Source organism: Thermobia domestica, chromosome 9 (assembly GCF_964235325.1).
Source record: "Thermobia domestica chromosome 9, izTheDome1.hap1.1, whole genome shotgun sequence".
NCBI lineage: Eukaryota > Metazoa > Arthropoda > Insecta > Zygentoma > Lepismatidae > Thermobia > Thermobia domestica.
Genome location: NC_137462.1, coordinates 97,212,813 through 97,227,936, shown reverse-complemented (window position 1 = coordinate 97,227,936; position 15,124 = coordinate 97,212,813).

Sequence of the window (15,124 nt, the reverse complement as noted above, 5' to 3'; positions counted from 1 at the left end):
GAGTCGATGTGACGGAATGTGATAGATAAATTACGTGATAAATGCACACAGAAGCCAATAAATCGCTAACAGTGTTTTTACACCTTACAACCATTGGGTGCGGCAAGTGTCTGAATCACACAGAGCAATTGAGAATTGTCTCTGTAAGAAACTTTATCCTCCAGGTAGAACGACAGTGTATTACAGTGCATTTCACGGTGCGAAAATTGTAGACCCTACTCCATAACTCTATTTTTCTAAAAAGAAAAAGATTGGTGCTCTTACCAATGGGTGGAAGATATACTTAACAGCAAAAAGCTGTCTTACGCGTTACCACCGCCGCAATATACTGATGATATAGCCTGCCTGCAACACACGGCACTTCAACAGGGTGAATATAGCTTTCGCAAATCTACTCGCAGACACGTCGTCTACGAACCATGTTTAGATATAGAATGTCACATATGTTAGTAATACGTTGTATCTATTTCACTCCAGTGTGAATACCTTTTTCGAGAATTTGATCAAATGACTTGGGTATCAGTGCACAAAACAATTCCCACGGTCTCAGGAAAAGAAGTCTATATCACACATTAGGTAGATTAAACTTACATTAATTACGGATATTAGGCTTAATAATAAAGAACATACACCCTTTTTACAAGGATTGATTAAATTAATTGTCGTCATTGTTACCTATTCAATAGCACACTCCTTTAATAGAGTCAGTTACCTTGATAATTGAGAAAGTCGATACATGAACATGTTGAATATGCGTAGAAGTGTATATTACGAAATATATTGACATTTAGACACAGATGAACATTACCAGAATCGTTCAAGAAGGCAACTAGAAAGATATTAATACGACACCCACTTACCATTTCTTGGATGCATTATAACAGCAATTTCTGAATTAAGTTTTGGATATTTTAGTACGCATCACTTTACATTTATATTTTTGGATTGGTGCTCAGTTGAACCAACAGAGGTATAATCTGTGTAAAGTAATCTAAAATGAATCGCCGGTTACCTTGGAAACAGAGGCGTGTAAACTTTTACAATTTGGAATAGAGATCACTACTTGCATATAAATAGCTTATGGCGTCTGATATTGACACAAATACTAGAGGGAAAGAACATAAACCAAATTCTGCTAAGTGGCACAAAAATCATAAATGTTATTTAGCCAAATCAGGGCAGGGCGAGGGTGCGTTCAAAGGGAGAAGCGCGTCAGCGACTGCATGCGCGCGTAACAGAGGGTAGTCAAAACAGGCGGGTTTCGTTAATGATACGAGTTTCAATAGCAATTGTCATGGTTTCATACTAGTAACTATCCACTTGTAAGCATAAATGCACTTTCTGCACTATGTGCAAAAATACACCACCGTAGTGGCCGTAGCAGGTTAGGTTGGTTAACTTATATTAGGTTAGGTTATAAATCGTTATAACTTAAACACGAGTGTTAGAACGTTGACACATACACGTCATTTATACACTGCTTTCCCGCCACTAAATCATAACATGTATACTCTTCCGCCTCATATGCAATGCCGCTTACATTAAAAAACCCAGCAACAAAAACAGTTTATTAATTTCAACTATTCCCATCATATGACTTTCGCTCATTCTTCATCAGATATCAAAATAAAATAGCCAATTCACCCGGTAAATTTCCTAAATCTGATCCGTTGCTACAACACTTAACCCTTAATGTAGAACACAAATGTTCAAGGAATGAAAACAGTGGGATATTACTTATAACGTCTTAAGTAATGTACAAATACATTATTCAATATGTAAGAAAATAATTTGATGCCACATATAGTGTTTGAACTACCCTCGTTTCTATGTTAACCCACCTTTGCTGACGCAAACCCTAGCTAGCGATCGGACCATTCCTCTTCACCCCTACCTTAACTCGGTTAGATAGCTTTAATGTTTTTATCAGTGACCATCTAGCACAAGTTGCTTAGTGCCTTTACACAATAGTTCTTATCATGTACATACACTGAAGCTCCCCTAAAATGAATCTATACATAGGAATGCAAGTCTACACCCCAAGAGTGATTATTTAAGATACGAAAAGCCGATTTGCTGAAAAAGAAGAAGTATATATGCAAAAAATTTGTGCTTGAATCTGTACACAAATCTGCACCGCCAATTGGTAACAGAGTCTTGGGGGAGGGCGGCATTTCTTGCTGACGTAACTGTTAAATAAAATGTTATAGTGAGTTCCGGCAATACGATGAGCTAACCTTACCTAATATTATTTACTCTACCCTACATCCACAATAATGGCTAAATATTGAATGTAAGGTAACCTGATATACCGTAATCTAACTTACTCTAGCTACTCTACATTTGGAGCGCTTACCTCTCGTGCAGGATCCCTAGTTCGATTGCCGGTCAATAAATTTGTTTTGAACAACATCGTGTCTGTGGGTTTTCTCAGGGTACTACTGTTATCTCTCATATTCTCATTCCACCAATTCTTCCATCATCATTCAATTGCTTCAACCTTCGTTTCCCTTAGCCTAAAAAGCATAATCGTGGGACGTTAAACTTAACGATTTCATTTCATTCTTCTACCCTACATTCGAAAGTAATGGTTAAACATTGAGGTAGCGTAACCTGACCTACTCTACCCTACCCTACACTTGAAAATAATGGCAAAGCATTGAACTAACGTAAGCAAACTAAACCTAAATTACCCTACCGTACGCCATCCAACTATTCTCTACTTCTTCCTATCCTACCCTATACTTGAGTGCAAAAACGAACGTTGGATTTAAGACGTATTTGTCTGAAGCTTAGCGTAATTTGAGCCAAACATTATTGAAGAAAAAAGGACTATAGGAAAGGAGGGCAAAGCGTATCACTTAACTTCAAGGGCCTGAAATGGCAACTAAAATTAAGACTAGGAAACCAAAGTTTCGACGAAATATTTTATGATTATTAAACTTTCAAATAACAATACATAGTAACAAGGATTTCATATACATAAATGATATTGCTTAATTACTGAACTACTGCAATTTATTCACTTTGCTCCACCGGTAGGGCAAAGTGGATCATGATAGTGGGGCAAAGTGAATAAGCCAAAACTCATACATTAAAAGTCAGGGTTTAATACAGATATGCGAAATAGAAATTGTATAGAAGAACAATATACGTGTACACAGTCTAAGACAATAAAAGAATGACACCTAAATGAACTGCTTTACCTACCAGAAGATTAAAATGTTTAATATTTTGTGAGTATTAGCCTAACACATTTAAATATAGAATTAAGTCTAGACAAAACTTGCATACACATGATACCTAAATATGTTTAAAAAGCTCAAGTCCATAGAAGTTTTTTTCTTATCAAGCAGGCATCTAGTATCTAGTTTCTTTCAATCTATAGTAACCCTAATGAGTACAATCTACGTAGTAGCAAACAGATTTAAAAAAACAATAATAAGGTTTAGGGCTAAAAATAACATCACATCACACGCTTGGTTTACACAGATCACAAATGTAAATGTCTTCTCCCTTATAATAATCGGTACAGTTTTCGTGAAACCATGACAGACAAATAGAACACTGAATCCAGTCTTCATAAAGTGGATCTGAATAATATTCATGACAGGACTTGCATTGGTAACTACCGTCTCCTGGTGATTTTGAATGTTTTTTCTTTGTAATTCCTGATGTACTTGGGAGAGCTATGGCCGCAGCAAAACATTTCTTCTTGCAGGAGAACCTTGAATGGTAGATTTCCTTCTTTTCTGTGGTACTTCCTTTGCGGAAGTTGCACCAGTACTTGATTCGGTAGACATAGTAGACTTGCTATACTTCTTCGCAATCTTCTGTTTTAAACATTCCTTGATAGGGATACTCGTTAGTTCCTCTGCACGTAGAGACCTCAAGCTTCCCCCTCCCTGAACAAAATTTCACCGTACGCCAATGTAGTCATTAGTACTGAACATGTATGGAACATTTTATGTAAATTGATTCGAGGCAAAAAGTAGAGAAACGAAGAAACAAACAAAAAACTTTAATTAATTAAAATCATTTTAAAAGATGTAAAATCAAACTAATAGTTTCTTAACAGTGGTATAGAATTACATAGTTTAATATAGAATAAGTTGCGTTAATAGCCGCTGCGGTTATTTTACTGAACTCCTATTCTAACCCAACTTACTACTACAACAAATACTGATGTTATTCTATTACGACTACCTCCACTACTATTATTACCACTAGTATGTTTTTGTTCTGCGAGTGTTAGCTGAACAAATTCCTTAATATGAATTTCAATATTCAATTTAGCTGTGTTGCAACGTATACGTACCATCAATACCACATTTAGTGAGAAACAGATGTTCTAAAACAGTACTGCATTATGCTTGGGGCAAAGTGAATCGCTATTCACTTTGCCTCTTCTAAAATTATTCTCTTTGCCCCACACTACCACATGAGACAAAAGACTGTCTACAGCATATGGACGACGTATTTACGATAATTCTCAAACATGACAACGAAGGTAAGATCCCACCCTGTCCATGCATAGTGTGTTTGCAGAATTCTACGGAATAGTAAGAAAATATTTTGAAAATCCTTACCTCTTGAATTTTTTTAGCAAAATGCGTATTTTCATTTTTTCTCCTTTCTCGTCGAAACAACAACACGTACACACATAACAGTAACACCCTTCTTTTCTTTCACTAGTGACGTCATAAACTGGGGCAAACATTTCCTGCCCTCTGTTTTCAGTTGACTGTAAATTGCGTTATTCGCTTTGCCTCATATATCCACTTTGCCCTCCTTTCCTCTACCCACCCCATTGAGATAATATATAGACCTAGAGGTGCCCTTCCCTATGTCGCTGTGTTGATTCGAGCGAACTCTCGATTGTAGCGTTCGATTCGAGATATCCCTTCACAAGATGGCGTATTCCGCAATTTACAGTCAGCTGATATATGTAAACAAAGAAAACGCACATATCGAAGTCTATTTGTACACAATGTACAAGGATTAGATAGGTCAAGGTATCGGCCATCTTAAGCCTTCCTTGAGTTCTTTAACAGTATAGTCATTCATTTTCTCGCATGGATTTTGTTGAATGTGGAAGAACAAATATAAAAAAATATTACTTTGCGATGACTAATGATGCGTCAAGACATACGAGGCACATGGAAAATCCACTGGAACTGTATAAAGATAATCAATTCTTTGAGAGATACAGGTAAGTCAACTATGAGTCTTGATTTTAACTTTTGAGCTAATTTAATAACAGTAACATAGTGACAAAAATTACATATATTCATTCCACACACTAAGTATGAGTAGTTTCACTCATTTTCCTTTACTTTTCTGGCTATTTTTACAGTTGTATTCTCTATGGATCGTAGAACCTATTCTCGTTGGGTACTTCTCTCTTTGGTCCTTTCGTTTTAACTTTTTCGTCACACTTTTTGAACCAAGAAACGTTCACTTCATGGCGTTGTATACTATGTTTAAATTGCTCTAATCATAATTTTCATTTAGCCTATGTCTAAAAAAATCCCAAATATAATTTATAGTTTCAAGTTTACAGCAAACTTCTTAACACAATAACTACATATTATTTTAAAAATTAACTGCAATAACAAAATAGATTAGGGCGGTTTAGGTTAGGATAACTTAATTTTCACAGCAGATCCTTGTAATACATCTAGTGCAAGATACAATAACATAAGAACCACACGCATGGGTGCTGCACAAGGTTAAGACAGAAAATCATGCAACTCAGGAACCAAGGAACATGAATAGAAAGGGAAGTAGACTTTACATTACCAAAATTCATTACTTGTGTAAACAACTTTTATAGTTGATACTGGTTTGTGTTTGTGTAAAATTAAATTGGCAGAAGGAAATTATTTACGTGCTCAGCTTGTATCTCACTATATCGGCACGTTCGTATCATTAGATTAAGAAGGTAGTGTTTTGTTGTCTTTAGCCAAAAAGTATAATGCAATTCGGAAGCAGACACTAATTACATAAAATGTAAGATGTTTACGATTTGCTACCGAAGTAGACACAAGATTAGGTTAGGCAGGCATTAATTGTACACAATGTAAAATTTTCAAAATTTGGTACTATTCCGGATTAAGTATACATGTTTGAATTCATTAATTATGACTTCTGTTGGTCCGGAAATGGATCTTGTAAATTGTTTCGGCCTATGTTTAGCAGAATGGGTTCAGCTCTTTTCTCTAAAAAATGTTACAATTTTGGTCATTTCTGTTCACATTCGGTTAGTTTAGGATAGGTTAGGTTAGTTTAGTTTGTGTTATATTAGTGTAATGGTCCTGTACAATTTTCCAAAAAATGATGGAATTTCGCTTATTTCGACTAATATTAGGATAGTTTATGTTAGGTTAGGTTAGATTTTGTACTAAGTACTTGTACTTGCGTCTAAGTACTTGCATCATTCATTTCTCCTATAAATATTGTGTTTTTACGTGCTTCTGGACCCCTTGTACTAAACATACTCCATTGTTTCTTATGGAGGGAATTACATTCATATGTATAGATTAACTTTGGGGGGACTTAAACATTATATGACATACCTTGTGCAGACATGCCGTAGAAACGACAGTTCAAAAATCGAAAATCAATTTGTGTTATATAGCCTTTAAAAAGCACGAATGCTATATAAACGAGTCAGAGCAGGGCGAAACTAATGGCCCCGCTCTGTAGCACGGGGCTACGTCCGAAGGGAGCGGGCGCGTCAGTGACGGTTGGTAGTTTTTGAAGCTATGTTTTGCTCCATTCTCTTGTACGTCACATATACGCTGCTCGTCTTGAGTGTCATTTACCATTGTGATATTCCTCGTTTTTAATGAAATTTTCAGCAGAGATACAGGGACCTTCACAGAATACACCTGTGTAGGAATAGTGTTACGGAAATTATGAGGTGCGGACATAAAGGCCTATTCGGTTGTCCATATCTCCGCGCCTGGTTATTTCTGTAGCATGTTTCCTGCACATGTGCATTGTACAAAGGTTCATGTACTCAAAAACCGGTCTCGCTTCCATTGTTCATATATTCGCCCTAGTCATTTCTCTAGCATGACTTCTATGTAGAATTTCATTTTGAAGTATGAAATAAAACGACAGTAACCTAACCTAACTACTAACACCACACTTATTTTCCTTCTCCAAACTGGTCATGGCCTGTCTTCCACCTTTAAAGTCCGCTAACACGCTCATTTGATTTTCAAGTATTAACTGGAAATGTTTAGGTTAGATTTTATTTCTGTTGATAATAGGTTTATTACAGAAAGTGTGTCGATTTTGGTTTTAGTTTCAAACTGTATTCTTTTCTCGTTTCAGGTTTTCGTTTTAAACTAAATTCTTTTCTAGTTTCAGGTTTTCGAAAGTAATATTTCTGAGACAAATTTTTCCATTACTGGGAGACGATTTAGAAAATACCATTTTGTGGGGAACGTTCACTACCAGCAATTCTGAAAGTACTCATGATTTTAAGATTCTATGTGAATGGGAACTATCAGGTAGGCGCTATTTTCTTTGAAGCACATAACATATGAATTTAAAAGTGTAGTTTGCCATTTTCACTATGTTTTCTTCAAAAACTAGTTTAATATTTTATTGCTCAATATTACCAGTAGTAAAATCATGATTCTCTGTCATTATTTTCAGACCATACTATTATACAGGGTGTATCAAAAAGATTCATCCACTTTGGCAAGTCTGTATTTCTGAAACTAATAAACATATACAAATAGTTTTTGTTTTGCATGACAGTGAAACTCAAAAAGTTTTTATTGCGCCTGTCCATAGGTGTTCAATGTGCTCCCCGTGAGATGCACGGCATATGTCCATGCAGTATTCAAATTCGTCCCAAACTGCAGCTAGCATGTCTTCAGTTACAGTTTCCACAGCTGCTGTTATGCGATGTCGCAGTTCATTCAATGTGCTTGGTAACGGAGGCACATAAACGGAGTCTTTTATAAACCCCCACAAAAAATAATCACATACATAAGGTCAGGTGACCTTGGAGGCCAGTAATGTAACGCTGCAACATTTGGTCCAGTGCGACCGATCTATCGTTGTGGAATCATTCGATTTAAAAATCCCCGCACTTTCCCATGACAGTGTGGCGGTGCCCCATCTTGTTGATAGATGAAATCATTCGAACCAGTCTCCAACTGTGGGAAAAAATAGTACTGAAGCATATCAAAGTAGGTTATTTCCGTCACAGTGTTCTCGGCAAAGAAGAATGGACCGTGCACCTTTTTTCGGGAAACTGCACAAAACACATTAGCTTTTGGCGAGTCCCTCTCATGTTTTACAACTTCATGTGAGTGTTCCGTTCCCCATATTCGCACATTATGGTGGTTCACATTTCCATTCAAATGGCATGTTGCCTCGTCACTAAACACTAAGCGTTGAACAAAACTGTCGTCCTCTGCAATCTTGCCAAGAATGAAATTACAAAACTCCATACGTCGTTCTTTGTCACCTTCACAAAGAGCTTGCAGTAGCTGAATTCTGTATGGTTTCATGTGTAAACGACGACGCAACACACGCCAGACGGACATCGAGAACATGTTGAGCTGTCGAGCTTCACGACGAACGGATTTCTGCGGACTGTGTGTAAAACATTGACGGACGCGCTCCACGTCTGCGTCGGGCACTCGAGGACGTCCCGATGATTTTCCCTTACACAAACAACCTGTTGTTCGGAATTGTTCATGGCATCGTCTAATGCTCTGTGCAGTAGGAGGATCCACACCATACTTAGTACGAAAGTCATGCTGAACAGTTATCTCTGACTTGCACTCCGCAAAACGTAGTACACAAAACGCTTTCTGTTTTCCAGATGCCATTTTAACCAGAACCGTAGTGGGTGTTCACTCAACCACAGTGCTGCTACCTAGCGAAAACCATGTACAACTAGATACGTTCCTCTTTCCAAAAGTACGTTGTTCACTCACATCTCTGAAAAGACAGAATAGATATTATTGTTTAAAACCGGATGATTCTTTTTGATACACGCTGTATACTGGGTTACACTTCGTATAATAGAAAATATAAAGCTTTGTAGTCCCCAATAAAATGTTACATCACCAAACACACGATGCAATTTCGATTATTTAATGGTGTTGATCATTTCACAGCAAAATTTTGTCACATAAACAGTAGGTACCAGCGATTATGTGATTTTATTTTAATGGCGAATTATACAAAAAGGGCTTATACTGTTATCTTTGTCTTATTTTTCCTAATAATCAATATTTTAATCTTTTCCATAATTGCTCTTTTCCTTTCTTGAAACTTTTGCAGCTGGAAACCACGATTCAGTGCTAGATATCAAAGTTTATCTCTGATGAATCAACCGCATAATTCGCAATACTGTTTGTTAATATGAAAGTCACTTTCGTAATTAATTTATATCATACTTTTAGATATTTGCTCAGAACAAAAATAACAGATTAAATCAATTTATTCATGGTTCAATCATTTTCAACATGATAAAAAACTATACAAGTTGTTAAAGAAAATAATATACACGTAGGTATTCCTTCCTACTCTCCCATTGCATCTTCATAATTGATAATTGATAAAATTATGTAGGTGAGTCTCAGCTACAGCATTTGATGCAAAATAACATAATCTAAGAAACTTAGTTATAATTTTCATTTTCTGATTAATTTAATTTATTTTACAGATAATAAACAAAAAACTGTAAATTAGAGTTGTAAATTGAAACTGCTCCAAAAGGGATTTTTATTAAAAATTAGCTAATCTTTTACCATTTTTCATCTACTCATTCCTAGAATCCAAAGTAAACACAAATGTGACTTGCCATAATTATAGGTAGCGTCGTTTCTCACGGGAAAGGTGCATCTGAATAATTTTCAGTTTTATCATCTGAATAAATTTTGAAGTTGCTAAATTAGCAAACAAGATTCCAAAAAGAATATTCCTGAATTTTTTATGTAACGTATTTCTGTCCTTGTTTTACAGATACACATTGAAGATAACCAATTTCATGAACCACCCAACAATTTGCCAGCTTGTGAGGAAAGTATCACCAGTCTTTGCTCGTCGCCTGATATATGTGATTGATTCCCCATTCCTGATTGTTTGAGGACAGTTCAAGTTCAATTTCATCAAATGGCTAGTTTTCCTAGAGTTGTAGGATATATTGACTGTAGCTATATTTCAAAAAGAAATCATCGCAGGAAAAGCAGTGAAACATTTAGAATCAAGAAATGCATCTTTAGTGTTAATGTACAAGTGGTGAGTGGCCCAAATAAAGTGGACAACAGAAAATACTACTTAAGAAATATTGGAAATGGTTAGCTGTTCTTGCACAGAGACCAAAACGTTTAGAACAGACGAGTGTCCACGTGTATGTGTGACACAAAGGCTTCAATATATTGATGCTTGTGCGTGCGTATTATGTGAAAACCAGGAATGTTCTCTGTCACCGGATCCACCTCGTAACAATGATTCTTCTAATGACTGATCAGTTTGTATTGCTAATTTGACTTTAGTCCTTATTCCATCTTTATCTCTGTGCATTCATACTATGATAACTATTTTGAAAGTAAGCATAGAGCAAATATCTGTGATATTGCAGCGCCAAATATTCTAACAAACAATGTGAAGTTTTAATATCGGTTATTGATTATTATATTCTTAAGAAATTTACCACAGTAAATAAACTTCTTTCAGTACATTTGTAACTATTTGTTGTTCGAAATTTTATGTTTTATAACTTCAAGCAGAACATACATTGTCGTACAAATCATTGCTACTCACAATGTCCATGCTTGGCTACTCGGCGTCCATATCGTTTCTTTTAATGATTGTCAGACGTTTTCATAGGACGGTAATATATTTGGTCTAGGAATTAATTCGTGCGGTTGGTACGCACACATTGAAGCTGTAATACAAACACAAAATACATAAATACCTTAAGAAAAATATTGTCCATCGCTAGCCACCACTTTCGCCCATCTGTCAGGCAATGTACGGATTCCGTGGCGAAAGAAGTCCTCATCCTTGGAAGCGATCCAGTCAGAGACCCATGTTTCGATATCTTCTGAAGAAGTAAACCGCTGTCCAATCAAATCGTTGTTCATGCAATCGAACAAGTAGTAGTCCGAAGGAGCAACGTCTGGTGAATACGGCGGGTGGGGTAAAACTTCCCATCCGACATTTTCTAAATAGGTTCTGACCGGTTTTGCGACATGTGGGCGAGCGTTATCATGTTGAACAATAAGTTTATCATGTCTGTTCTCCCATTCTGGTCGTGTTCTGGCCAGAGCTTGCTTCAAACGCATTAATTGTCGTCGATAACGTTCTCCATTCATAGTTTCACCCGGTTGCAGCAGCTCATAGTACACCACACCTTTCATATCCCACCATATGCACAGCATAACCTTTGCACAGTGAATATCTCGTTTTGGTTGTGATGGACCTGGTTCACCTGGTTTCACCCAGACCTTTTATCGTTTAGGGTTCTCGTAATGGATCCACTTCTCATCACCCGTAATAATTCGATGCAGAAACCCCTTTCTGCTCTGTCGTTGAAGCAGCAATTCGCAAATGGTTTTTCGTCTTTCAACGTCTCTGTCTTTCAATTCATGTGGAACCCAATGTGACATCTTTTGAATCATTCCCATGGCTTTCAAGCGTTTGGAGACTGTTGTTTGATCAACGCCTAATGCTGCTGCAAGTTGTTCCTGCGTTTGACACGAATCCTGCTCGAGCAATGCTGTCAATTCTTCGTCTTGAAATTTTTTTGTCTGTCCAGCTCGCTCTTGGTCTGCCAAGCCGAAATCACCACTTCTAAACCGTGCAAACCACTTCTGACACGTTCGCTCAGCTAGAGCATGGTCACCATACACTTCCACCAAAATACGATGACTTTCAGTCGCACTTTTCTGCATGTTAAAGTAATGCAGCAGGACACCCCGCAAAAACACTTTATCAGGCACAAATTGCGCCATGTTCATTTAACTACAAACTGGTGTTGACGCTTTAATCCACTGCCCTATACTACGAACGATACGCGATGACAGGGGTTTGCAACACATGTGTGGATACACGGAACTGTGGGACGCTCCGTTCGTTGCGCCATCTCTTGTCCACCCGCACGAATTATTCCTAGACCAAATATATGTTCAATACCTTTTCAATATTGTTTTTACTGCAATCAATTGTAAAATCCATTCTTTAAAAAAAATGTAAAGTAGGCTTCATTGTAACCAAACGTCACAAACTTTAACATCTTGTTCTTGTGTGCGGCAAAACAAACAGTACTGAAATCCGTTGATATTTATTTATTTATTGTACAACATAATGAAACATAAGAAAGGTTGGCAAATGGATGTCAACTCAATACATATTGTAAATTTACAAGGAATCGTTCCTGTATATCATGTGTTCAAAATGTTGCACATATTCTTCAAAGTGGTCCTATGAAGAATATATGCATCGATGAACATGTTAGTGAACACGGTTTGCTAGAATGACAAAGCAAATGGCCGAATCTTTTTTGTCTTAACACCGGTGTAGTGGTAGGAAGTTATATGTTAGGAAAATTGCGTCCTTCAACATGCCCAATCTCGAGTCATGAGGTGAGGGGAGTGGGAAGGATATGGAAAATCCGTTCAACAGGAAATCAAGCGATGTCCAAACTCTTGTGAGCAGAATGGTAAGTGACTCACTTCCAGTGTGGACCTTCCTTTAAATCTAAGAAACTAAATAAGGTAGGAGTGTCTCGGTGCAGTAATTACTCTCCTAAGTAGTTCATACAAAAAAAAAAAAAAAAAAAAGAAACCTGAACATCTCGAAGAGGGGGTATATTATTGCATGTTTCTGCATTTAATGTTCAAAACTTTCCCTTTTTTTTTCAAAGCAAACTCACAGCGTTTAATATTGTGTTCAACACCTCCTTAATGTGTTTTTAATTCAGTCCTCTGATTTTGTGTTCGAATCGTTAATTTATGAAACAAAAACTCCAGAGACAAAGCTTTTTCAGGAGAGAAAAATAATTTTAAACAGAATCAATTTTTTTACCAGGATAATGATCTGAAACTCATAACTAACTTTCTGACAAAAATGTAGTTACGTTCTTTCATAAATAAAAGATAGGTTTCTATATGAACGTGCCTCAATATTCTCCCGAAGTCGGTTCATTACATTTAATTGGAAAATCACCTAAAGTGGTCTCTGGAGTTAACGTTGTTCCATAAAATAAACGATTCAAATGCTGAATTAATAAAACATTTCACGTAGAGGACTATTGTACACAACATTAAACGCTATAAAATCTGCCCTAATACGTAGTAAGTTTTGAACATTAAATGCATAAACATGCAGTAATTTGCGCCCCCGTGCTAAACATTTAAAGTTTTGAGGACTGAATCCATGGACTACTTACTGGAAGAATTACTGTAGCGAGAGGCGCGTAATACGGTAAGGCCATCTCACTTCAAACAGAGAAAATCATGGACACTCGGATTCAGTGTGAAAAAAAGAAATAGAGTATCCTGAGTCTGTATGCGAAGCGAGCAAAGGTGGTTATTTTCCGATCCGGGATATACAGATGATCAGAAAAATGGAAACACCTGTAGTTGGCAACGCGTCAGATGTATGGGTTGGCAGTGGTGTCGTGGCGCCCGCAGCGCCGGACCGCTGGTGGTGGTTTGTTAGGTCGGTCTCCATACTACGTCAGGCGCAGTGGAACAGCAGTGTACAGTGGCTGCAGCAGACGGAGGTAGTGTAAAATGGGAGACCTCTCAGATTTTCAAAGAGCGCAAGTTGTTGGTGCGCGGTTATGTGGAGTGAGTGTGACGGCAGTGGCTACTGTGTTAGGTGTGTCACGTGGGACAGTGTCGAAGGTGATGACGGCCTACACAACAGACAAGAAAACCACATCGGGGAAGCGGAATAGTGGGCGTAAGAAAATCATGAGCGACAGGTCACGCCGCCTATTAAAGCGCATTGTCACGCAGAACCGTCGTGCCACTGCGGAGCAAGTGACGGAGGAACTCAATCAGCGTTATGGTCCCTGTTTCGACAATCACAGTCCGCCGCGAATTACATGACATGAATTTACGGGATCATGTTGCACGGGCCAAACCGCTCATCAGGGACCATAACGCTTTCGCACGCCGCAAATGGTGCCGCGACCATGCAACTTGGACCGTTAAGGACTGGAAACGTGTGACATAGACGGATGAGTCATCCTTCACCCTATTCCCAACCACGAGCCGTGTTTGTGTGTGGAGAACGCCCAAAGAAGCTTATGATCTGCAGTGCCTCCGCCCAACTGTGAAACATGGCGGCGGCTCGGTGATGCTGTGGGCCGCCATGTCATGGTTTTCATTGGGTCCTGTGGTTACACTTAGCGGACGAATCACTGCCAACGATTATGTCCCAATTTTAGGAGACCACTTGCATCCCATGGTCCGGATGTTGTTCCCGGACAATGACGCCATATTCCAGGATGATAATGCACCCATTCACACAGCTGGCGTTGTTGCAGCGTGGTTTGAGGAGCATCGGAATGAAGTTCAACACCTCCCCTGGTCCGCCCAATCCCCAGATCTTAACATAATTGAACATCTGTGGTCCGTCTTGGAAACACGACTCCGACGACCATTTCCACCTTCAACCTCCCTCACAGAACTGGCCGATGCCCTGCACGAGGAATGGTGTAAAATTCAACTTGCTACCATTCACGACCTCTATGCCTCCATCCCACGTCGCATCAAGGCTGTTCTGAAGGTGAAAGGTGGCCCGACACCATATTAATCTGATAAGTTGCAATTTCGTTGAGGTGTTTCCATTTCTCTGATCACCATCTGTATATAAAAACTAAGAAATGAGAAATAATCGCACATTTACATCCGTCGCAGGTAGCCTTTCTCTGAATTCGTTGCTATTTTAAGAATTTCGTAGGCAAAAATCACACTCTCGCTATGAGGTAATACCCTCCTTCCTTTATTGTAATTTCCTACCTTGTATTAGATTGTCTTAGAAAAGGAACTCACGGAGACAACTTCAGCCTTTTTAACTTTACAAACACTACGAAGCCCAATCCCAACATAATGACGTAATAATTGAGAGT